Source organism: Podarcis raffonei, chromosome 3 (genome assembly GCF_027172205.1).
Source record: "Podarcis raffonei isolate rPodRaf1 chromosome 3, rPodRaf1.pri, whole genome shotgun sequence".
Lineage (NCBI taxonomy): Eukaryota > Metazoa > Chordata > Lepidosauria > Squamata > Lacertidae > Podarcis > Podarcis raffonei.
The window spans coordinates 38,914,719-38,925,324 of record NC_070604.1 but is presented as its reverse complement, the minus strand read 5'-3'; positions in this window follow the sequence as shown (position 1 = coordinate 38,925,324).

The window sequence follows — 10,606 nt, the reverse complement described above, 5'->3', positions numbered from 1 at the left end:
CCTCACTACCTCCTGTGGGAGTGAGTTCCATAGTTTAACTTTGTGCTGTGTGAAAAAGTACTTTACATCTTGAATGTTCCAACCTTTAGCTTCATTGGGTGTCTAAGTTCTAGGGTTCTGAGACAGAAATGCATTTCTCTATCCACTTCTTCCGTGCTGTGCAGAGTTTTATAAACTTCTATCATGTCACCTCTTGCTTGTCTTTTCTCTAAACTACAAAGTCTGAAATGCTACAACCTTCCCTGATAGCGAACTTGGATATAGGAGAGCTTTCCCACGCCTACCCCTGCTCAGTTGTGGTCCTTACATTGTGCAATCACTCTTCCAGACAGATATGACACGTTTTGCACACTGATCGCTGAAGAAATGCTGCTTTTGAATTATGGTGCTGGAGGAGACTCTTGAGAGTCCCATGGAGTGCAAGAAGATCAAACGCATCCATTCTTAAGGAAATCAGCCCTGAGTGCTCACTGGAAGGACAGGTCGTGAAGCTGAGGCTCCAATACTTTGGCCACCTCATGAGAAGAGAAGACTCCCTGGAAAAGACCCTGATGTTGGGAAAGATTGAGGGCACAAGGAGAAGGGGACGACAGAGGACGAGATGGTTGGACGGTGTTCTCGAAGCTACCAGCATGAGTTTGACCAAACTGCAAGAGACAGTGGAAGACAGGAGTGCCTGGCGTGCTCTGGTCCATGGGGTCATGAAGAGTCGGACGTGACTAAACGACTAAACAACAACAAAGGTACCCTTGACCATTAGGTCCAGTCGCGGATGACTCGGGGGTTAGGAACCAATATAAAGCAGTCAATCAGGGTGAGTCCCCCAACACCGCTAGCACCAACCTAGCAGCTGGCTGCTTCCTCACCATCACCACCACTACAGGCACCAGCATTTTAAAAAAACTTATTTGGGCACCAACAAAAGAAGAGGTTCTAATATGGGCAGCTGCTACCATCTTTGTTTTTTACACAGTGCCTGTGAGAACCAACGTATCATTGCTATGTCAAGAAGGGGACCTAGAGATATGGTGGGTAAATGAAGAGGTTGAAGCCTGTAGCTACCCAGCTCAACCCTTTCTCTTCTCAGCTGCAGGTCATGAAAAAGTTTAAAAGCTCAGGGAAAAAAAATACAGAGAGACATGGGATGCCACTATTAGCCTTTGTGAGTCATCGTGTGGCATGTGGGCCCCAACAACTCAAATGCTGACACCGAGCCTCCAACTAATTAGTCAGTACTCCAGGATCATTAGAAAAAATTGTTATAGTCTTAGGATTAGATGTCAAAAGGTGCATGAACCATCCTTTGGGGGAGGGAAATGCACCCCCCTTTTTGTATTTTAATTTCACTAATATCTGAATATTATTGCATGGAACTCAAGGCAGCTTGCGTTACACAGGGTTCCCATCTCTTGTTTATGCACTGGTTATACCTGTTAATACACCACATGCCTTCTAAACATGCTGTGGGAATAAAGTATGTGTCCATTTCAATTGCATTTGCCCAGGAGAGTTTTTGAAAGATGATTTCCCAAGCCTTCCAACCCTTAGCCCTTCCCAGCAAGACCACCTTTTCTTCATTAAGAATAGCACCTTATAATTGAAATACCTCCTTTCCTACAAATGATTTCTTCCACATAAAAAACACACCACAACACAACCACTGAGAGAAGAGAGGCAGGGAGAAATATCTCAGGTTACCGCAGCCACTCTTTATTCCCCTCCCAAGGACTGATTTGCTGCAGACAGGCTTCACTGAGCATATTAAATTCTTCTCTTGTAATTAGAACATTAATATTCCCACTCTTTCTCTGGCTTCCCACTAACACTGGTTTTAATTCTTCCCCTCCAGTCACTTGGCCAAAAAAAGAAAAAAAGAAAAAGAAAACACTAAGATGAAAATCTGTATTCAAAGCAAATCACAGTATATAGGACTATGGGCTAGATCATACCTGGCATGTGAATGTGTGTGTGTAACACAATCTCCATAGAAAAAGGAATAAGTATGCTGTGTACAAAAAGGAAAAATGATGAGCAGTTGCTGCTGCTACAGGATGTGTGTGGGTTTCGAACATCTGTAATTGTGGGAATATATGGGGCTTGACTAGATATGGCATGGGACTGGATACCCGTGCTTAGGATCTCATGCACCTGTAATAGATATATCTATAGACATAGCTATATATAGACACAGACACTTAGAGCAGCCATGTATTTGGAGCGGGGGCGAGTTGGACTGGAACTTTGGTCCTGAGGATTCTTTCCCAGTGTTCCACCTTCCTTGTTCAAATTGCTTTTTCATCAAACCTGTTAGTTGCCTATGAAGCAAATAACAGATTTTAATAAGGGTGAGAGAGAGAGAGAAAGAAAGAGAGAGAGAGGAGTGGGGATTTGGGGTGGGGTAGAATTGGTTCCTCCTGTCCCAGCAGCACATGCCTAATCAGATTTGGGCCCTCCATGATCTGAATCATCATCATTTTCTTAATTGTCAGAGATAAATGAACTAGATCTGCCACATCATATCTATTGTGGCTCATAGACACCAGTACAATGTTCACCTATGATGGAATTCATGTCCACATGGGGAAAATGCTATGTATGAAATAGACCTGGGTATGTAACCTGCCCCAGATTTTGTACATGTTCAATATTCAAACAATATATATGGACAAATGTGACTATCTTTTGGACTTGGCTGGTATTTGGCTGTTCAAGCCCTTTAGTGGAACACTATTTTATTCTGAATATGTTTAGTAAGGGCAGTTCTGGGGTGATTTCTAATACTTGCTTAGTTATTTTACATATTTCTTGTATGGCTGTTGTCCAAAATAGTTGGATTTTGGGGCATTCCCACCACATGTATATGTTTGTGCTTGTGGAGGTGCACCCTCTCCAGCATTTTGGTGTGCTTCCTGGGCGTATTAGTGCTAATTTCCTTGGTGTTAGATACCACCTGTAGATGAGTTTCAGAGTGAGTTCTCTCCTTCTCGTTGATATGGATTTAAGGGGGGGGGATTTAGACCACATTCTGGCCCACTGAGTAGATCTCATAGCCTATGTCATCTTCCCATTGTTTTTTTGATTACGTCTAGGGGGTTCGTGGGGTTTTGGAGTACTAGAACCTTTAGCAATCCGAATCTGAGCAGCCCCAGACATCAAGGGAGTGGAAATAAAAGGCAAAACCTTCAAGTTAGGGCTCTTTGCAGATGACCTAATAGTCACAACACCAGACCCCATAAACACAGCAACCTCCCTAATCAGAGAACTCAACACATTTGCAATGGTATCGGGCCTACAGGTAAATTTTGCAAAGTCAGAAGCTATGTGCTTCAACACCCCTCCTCACACCCAAAAAGAACTAGCTAATGTCACCAAGATAAAACTTTGCTACACCAAGTTCAGATACCTAGGGGTACAAATAACCAGAAACCTCAATAAATTATACCTCCACAACTACAACCCCATGTGGTGGCAAATTAACAAGGACCTAAAGAGATGGAACAACACGAACTTCACTCTTTCATACAAAATAGCCATGATCAAAATGATCACTCTCCCAAAACTAACCTACCTATTCCAAACCCTCCCAATCTGGATCCCCCCAACCCAACTTCGAAAATGGCAGAAAAAACTACACTTATTCATCTTCTCACACAAAAAAACAAGAGTAAGCCCCAAATATCTGCACCTCCCCTCCTCAGAGGGAGGATGGGGAATCCTCAACATAGAAACATGCCCTCTTAAACAACCCAGTAGTAAAATCAACCACAACTAGGCCCCTGACAATCTTCGAAAACCTCTTCCTAACAACAAAGGGACACGGCAAAGGGATGGTATCCGCAGTATACGAAATACTACTCCAAAACCCCACGAATCCCCTAGACATAACACTATTTTATTCTGATCTTGCAAGGATTTTGAAGCACAAGTGTGGCAAAAAATTCTGCCTCTTCTAAATAAAATAAAAATTAAAAAGGCAATACTGAGTAGGTAGAGAGTGTTGCTTAGCAACACTGATACTGCAAACTGGAACAGCTTAGGTTTATCACATTAAATGAGGGAGTCATGACTGAGGACTGATTCGTATCAGCGCATAGGTGTACCTCACAAATTTTCTAAACATGTTATGAGTGTCTCAGGGTTTGAGCAGGGTGCAGGATGAGGCAATAATGTGACTTGAACATCACCAGTGGACACATTTCACCATGACAAAAGAGTTGTGTGAACTGGTCTACTCTTTGGCAACGTAGCGTGCAGCTGAATGTGATTTGCGTAAGCTTGGGAGTCTTGTTATCTGGTGAACTCTGTTTTGCACCAACAAGGTGGTATTTAATGCAATACCGATGCAGATGGGGAGGGGAGGGTTTAATCTCATGTATTTTGCTCATTAAAATCAGAATTCTGCTTTTGAGGCCTCAAAACACTTTCAGAGCAAGCCTGCTTATGACAAAGCAGACAAAGCCAGAATTCCCTTATATAAACATACATCGTCAGGACCGTTTTGACATCAGTGCAACTTAACCATTAAGAGAATTGGTTATGTTCATAAGCCATTGCAGTTTAAGGAAATGTAGACAACTTCCTTGCTCTGTAACACAGTTCAAGGTCCAACAGGAAATCAGATTCACTCTCCTTCTGCAAAAACGCAGATACAAAGCAACTATCTGGCTGTAACTAAATATGTGCACTCTTGAGCTATCAGTTCAAGAATGTTTTTGCTGATAACTTGCCTCATTCTTAATAGGGCAACACCTACACTGCAATGGCCCAAATCAAAGATCTACAAGTACCCTCATCAGCTGACCCTTTGCAAGTATATGGGAAACACCAGAGAGGGAAACACCAGAGAGATCCTCTTCCTGCCTCCATATTTGGGGAATGTGGTGCAACACCAAGTCACTTGGAAAGCAAGGCCTAGCAGCGTTCGAAGTGTCTCTGAGGCTCAGTGCAACAGGGCTAGAACCAGCCCTCTCTCCACTTCAGAGCTGGGGAACAGGGCAAAAACCTAGACACTTTGGTTTTTGAACACAGTGTTGAAACCAAGCAACCCCTCTCTGCTGGGGATGTGTGTGGACAGGCTCACGACAAGTGTCCATTTTTTCTGGCTGCAAAGGCTGGTCAAAACCTGTGGGCTCTGCCCATAAGCCCTGTGGGCTCTGCCCATCAATGATAACATGTGGCCTAATGGCTAATACATTCGGGCCTGACATGGGAGGCTTGGGTTCAAATCTTGCTCTGGGATGCGTGCCAGGATCTCACAGCATGGCTGTACAACAAGGGGTGGCTTGGATCATAGTATTGAACACAGAACTTCCCAAACCCTGCCCTTCTCCATGTTCATGAAGCCTGTTGTGCTACAAGGGGATAATACAGGAGGTAGAGTTCCTACCTGGACCCCAGGCGAAGGAGATGGGAGAGGAATAATGTCTGATACAGTTGGAATTCATAGGAGGAGGTGGGCTGCCAGATCACAGTCTTTTCAATCTTCTGGCTCAGAGAAAGGAAGTAGGTGGTCTCCCCCTTTTAACAAGAAGAAGGTTTTGTTTTTGTGACCTGGAAGTCCCACTTTTTCACCTTCCTCCCTACCAGCCCTCATTAGGGTTGCTGCCACCTGCCTCCGATTAGGCACCAGAGATAGAAACCAGCACAGCTGCTCTGGGGGAGATTAGGGGCCAGAGGCTGAGGCATCTACAACATGGAGAACATTTTCCCTCCAGCAGAGCAGGTAGGAACCAAACGATGGAAAGAAACTTTTAAATGTGTGGCTTAACAAAAGTTAAGGCTTATGTATAATTTTGAGTGGCCACCTCCTTTTTAACCATAGCCAATCACAATAGCATTTGTTAAAAGCATGCTTTCCCGTAGAAGTCTCTGTTTAGGCAGCGACTGAGTATTCGTTTTTATTATATACATTTCTTAGGAACTCAAATAAGGACATGGGGGGCGGGGGGAGAGCTGCTCTTGTATTTATAGTGTGAGGGCAATTCCAAACGTATACTTACAGTCTTTTAAATAAAACTGTTGTCCTTATGCAGCAGTTGGGAAAAGGTTAACTCGTTAAGGATATATTTGTATACATGTTTCTGCATAACCACCTCTTATATATCGCTTCTGTACAAGCTTGTATACTTCTGTATATCACATCATTTCTATATGATGTAGGAGAAAACAGGAAGGAGGACTCCTTCCTGAGGCGGTTGGTGGAGTTGATAAACCAGGGCTGTTTGCTGGGTAGTATGGTCTATCTTAGAGCATTTCAGGGGTTTGTGGATTATCAACAGCCTCTGTGGTCAGTAAATTGTATTGCAGAGAGTGTCTAACTCAAGGCATTTTTATTTATTTTAATGAATAGATAGCCCTTCAAGAGTAGAAGTGTTTTCCCATTCTCCTTTATATAATACATTTCTTTATATAATATATAAAGAAGCTTGTGGTACATGTCTTTATTCCGTTTTACAGTTGAAGGAAGCTGAACAATTGTTGCCAGGGACAGCAAGTTCTGCAACCGCTGTGTTAGTAGTGTGTGTTTTTTAACACCTTGGCTCAGATGGTTTCCATTTTACTTTGCCTATAAAAGGAAAGCTTAAGCACCAGATTGGTCACACAGGAGAGATTCCTTATCTAGTATTAATATTGTACCCAAACCTTGCTGTTGAGATGAACAAGCAAGTGGCCCCAGCTGCCATTCAGCTTGCAGGGCACCTCTGGAAAATGCTGTTGCCCTACTTTCTTAGGGGCCTAATGTATCAAAAACTTCATTCTATCACCCTCTTGAGTGGCTTTGAGTGCCCTGAAAAGGAAGGAAAGCTGGACAAGAAGCACTGTAAACTCACAATGCTGTATGACAAACTAAAGATGGTTTTAAAACTGATTCCCCTTTTCACCTGGAGTAGCACAGAATTGCACAAAACATCCTAGGGAACCTGATGTGAAAAACAGCTTAATAAAAGAAGCTTTCTGCAGTTGAGTAATACAATGCATTGCAGCCAGGTCACAATAAAACACAGATTTTTAGGAGCTCTAGCCAGATGGGTGCATGCTCTGAAGTAAATGTCACTCCGCCCCTTACGCTTTATCTTGTCTCTCTATTCTCATATGGGACACAAAAGACAAATGTGGAACAACTTCATATTAGATACAGTACTAGACGAAACTGGCTGAACTACTCTTGTGCGATGCTGGATTGGGGGTAACTTTTAGCCAGAATGTGGGTGATAATTAAGGGAGCTTTACGACACGTCTAGACAAATTAAATAGCAGGGAATTGTTGTATTGCTTCAGCTTTTCTGTCAGATAATGTCTAGCGCCCTCTCCCATTTCAGATGTTGGGTGCTTCAGCGCAGTCTGGTTTTCCAAAGACCCATTTGCCAGATGGGAATGACACACTGTGCAGTACATGCAGAGATTTTGAAAGGGGATGGAGGAAAAGCACCTTCCAATTCCTGGGATGCATGTTGTGCTCCCCTCCCTCCTCGCTTTGTGTACAGTGTGGTCAGCTGTCCTCTGGATATGGTACTGGGACCCTGGGTTCCAGAATGACCTTCACAAACAGTCTTGTGCTGTTGAATGCCTGAAGCAATGTCCTTGCAGCGCTGGATTGCTTGGAAACCTTGGTAATAAAGTCAGTATGAAATTCCCTCAAACCGATACTTGGCAAGGTTACTGCTTCACATGTAACTTCCGCTCTTAAAAACCATGTCAGAAGGTGGCTATAGAAATGTATTTTCTTAATATGTATGAATGGTTTGCAAAAAGCTTATTGGTTTTTCCTGAATGCACATGTCTGATTGCTGTCTGATTCATGTATGTCAGTGGCTATATTCCATTTGCAAAGCTGCATAAAGTTGTAGCTAGGAGTGTCTTTTAGGGAGCCCACAAGAAAGAATAGGAAGATGGCATGCTGGACCACCTTTAATTAAAGCTAGGGAAATATAGACCTGGTTTGCACACAATCATAAGCCAGACCATGGCTTAGCATGAACATGCAGATTCCTGGAGACGAGATTGCGACCACTGTTCTAAGAAGCTTGATTTGTGGTTTGTTTTGCTCCAGACATGACACAATCTGTAACCAAGGTCTGTTCTTGGTTTATGGCTTGTGATTTGCCTAGAGCAGACAAACAATGGAGCTTGGGTTTTGATGATCCGTGAAGCCAAGCTATGACATTGTCTTAGGAAGTGTGGCACCAGGAGGAACATGGGAGGAGCCACAGTGGCTGTGCTCTCCTCTCTGGGAACCCACCAGCACACTCGCCAGTTCCTGCCAAGCTATGGTTTCTGAACTAAGCCATAGAAGATTATTCAGTTTTAAAATGGTTCCTTCCCACACTATTTTTTAGTTAGAGATTTGGTTTGTGGAATAAAGAGATCTGTTGTTGCATGTTCCTAGAGAGGACCAAGGAGTAAGAAGGTTTCCCCCCCTCCCCTGCCGCACGGAGTCAGTTAAGTGTTTTAACTGCAAAACAGCTGCCACAATTCATCTGTTAGAAGATGAAACAGTTTAATATTCTCTGGGCTGACTGGCAGTCCTTGCTCCTCTGTGATTCTGCGTGAGTCACTATTGTGGGTGCGCCTCCACTGAAGGTAGTTAATTCTGCTGTCTCTCTGCATTGGGAGTGATGGAGTGATCCAGCCTGATGCAGAGATGCGACAAAATTACCCGCCCTCAGCAGACACTGATTGGAAGGAGGAAAGGCAGAGCAGTGAATTATAAAGAGATGAGAGAGACAGTGGACAACATCCTCTGTAGGCTTTATTATTATTATTATTATTGGTTTTTTTAGGGGGGAATCCAACAAAATAAACTTCTTCATTTTCAAAACTAATTTATTTTCCACACCACACTAGCAGTTCTCTTAAGCTCACAGCACAAAGTTTTGGAAATCCATAGTTTTGCTCTGTGTTCAGGCTTAGATGTATCTCTAGCTGCATCTGTTTTCAATCAAATGTTATGGTTTACCCTGTGAATTGTAGTTTGGGGAAGGAGCTGAGGCTTTTCTTTGTTGCCTCTGGAAGGCTGATGATCCCTGCTATGAAGATTGACTCCTCACTCTCCACAGTACTGTTGCATGCATTGTAATTGGAATCTATCTAAATGTTGATAAGTTATTTGGTTACATAGCAGATGGTTTATTGGCAGTAACAGCATCTCTTAGCAAAGGCCTGATGAGGTTGCCTCTCTTGCCTGCTATTCAGTCTGCCCAGTGGCAGAAGCAGATGACAATGGGATTTGAAACCGAGGCCATCTCCACTTTCAAACAGCCTGTTATTTTGACTTGGCACATCCGATTGAGATTTAAAATGGGTGTGTGCTCCTCATCTGTGTTACATTCTGACATGTCGCTTTGAAACACAGGTCATTCAGACTGTGATGGCATTTCTGTTTGGCTTTTTTGTGCCAGTCCTAGAGAAGGCTCCTATGCATTTAAGAGCCATACAGAAGAAGGAATATTATCAAGTCCTATCTCCCCTGTTGCCACTCCCTGTCCCTCAGTTTTAATTGGTATAGGAGTCCTTTTTGCAATCTGGATCAAGCAACCCCAGTTTCTTTGGATATGTTGGCATGTACAAAGTACAATGAGCCTCAGTTCTCACTAGAGGTCACTGTCAAGTGAAAGAAACCATCAAATTTTAGTTTTCTACTATGGTGGTTTTGTTTTAGCTCCCCTGGCAAGGCATCCCCATACTGGTGCCCTTCAGGGGGTTTGGACTACAACTCTCATCAGTCCCAACCAAACGGTCCAAAACATATTTATGGAGAGCCCCAGATTCTGGAAAATTAATGTAGGTTAACACATACACTTCTTCCAAGCAATCTTTTTTTGGGTGGGGTGGGCTGGGAATATTTATAATTTTAGAATAATGCCATCACTCTACATGGTGTTGTACAGAGTAATGCATGCCAAATAATGGGCCCTGCAGGTATAGGGCGGTATACAAATTTAACAAATAAACAAACAAAGGGGTGGTGAACCTTTTTAGTTGAAGGGCCGCATTCCCTTCTGGATAAGCTTCCGTAATCTACATGTGTAAGTTTAATTAAGGAGTTAATACCATAGAGTAAGCAGTCCTGCCAGGCATATTAATGCCCATTTCCCCTCAGTCTACCTGAGAAGCTCAGTTTGGCAAGAGGTTTGATTGGTTGCTCCAGCTCAGACTGCACGGCTCTCACAAGCCACTCTTGAGTTCCTGTACCAAAAATTTAGGCACTTTCATCAGTTTGTAACTAAGCCAAGTTTTACTGCCTTTGCAACTTTCGGAAGCACATGAATCCAACCATTGGGATGTTTGTAAGTAAACCATTTTAAACTTGCCAAATGTGTGGTCTTTTTCTGTGCTAGGGGAAGAGAGGAACTATGGAATGACATATTTTAAAGGCATAACAGCCTATATTTCCACACTTTACTTTGCTGCACGTTTTGTGATTTTAAATCTCTGCTGGGGTTCTCTCACCAAAGAGTACTTGCCCCAAACCTGGATCTTGGCATCCAGGAAATTTCCCATACTATATTATATATTTCCCCCCATGCACCAACAGATACAAGAATCACACCTAAACTAACAATCATATTTTTGTCACCAATTCTGCATACATGAGTAAGATATGTGC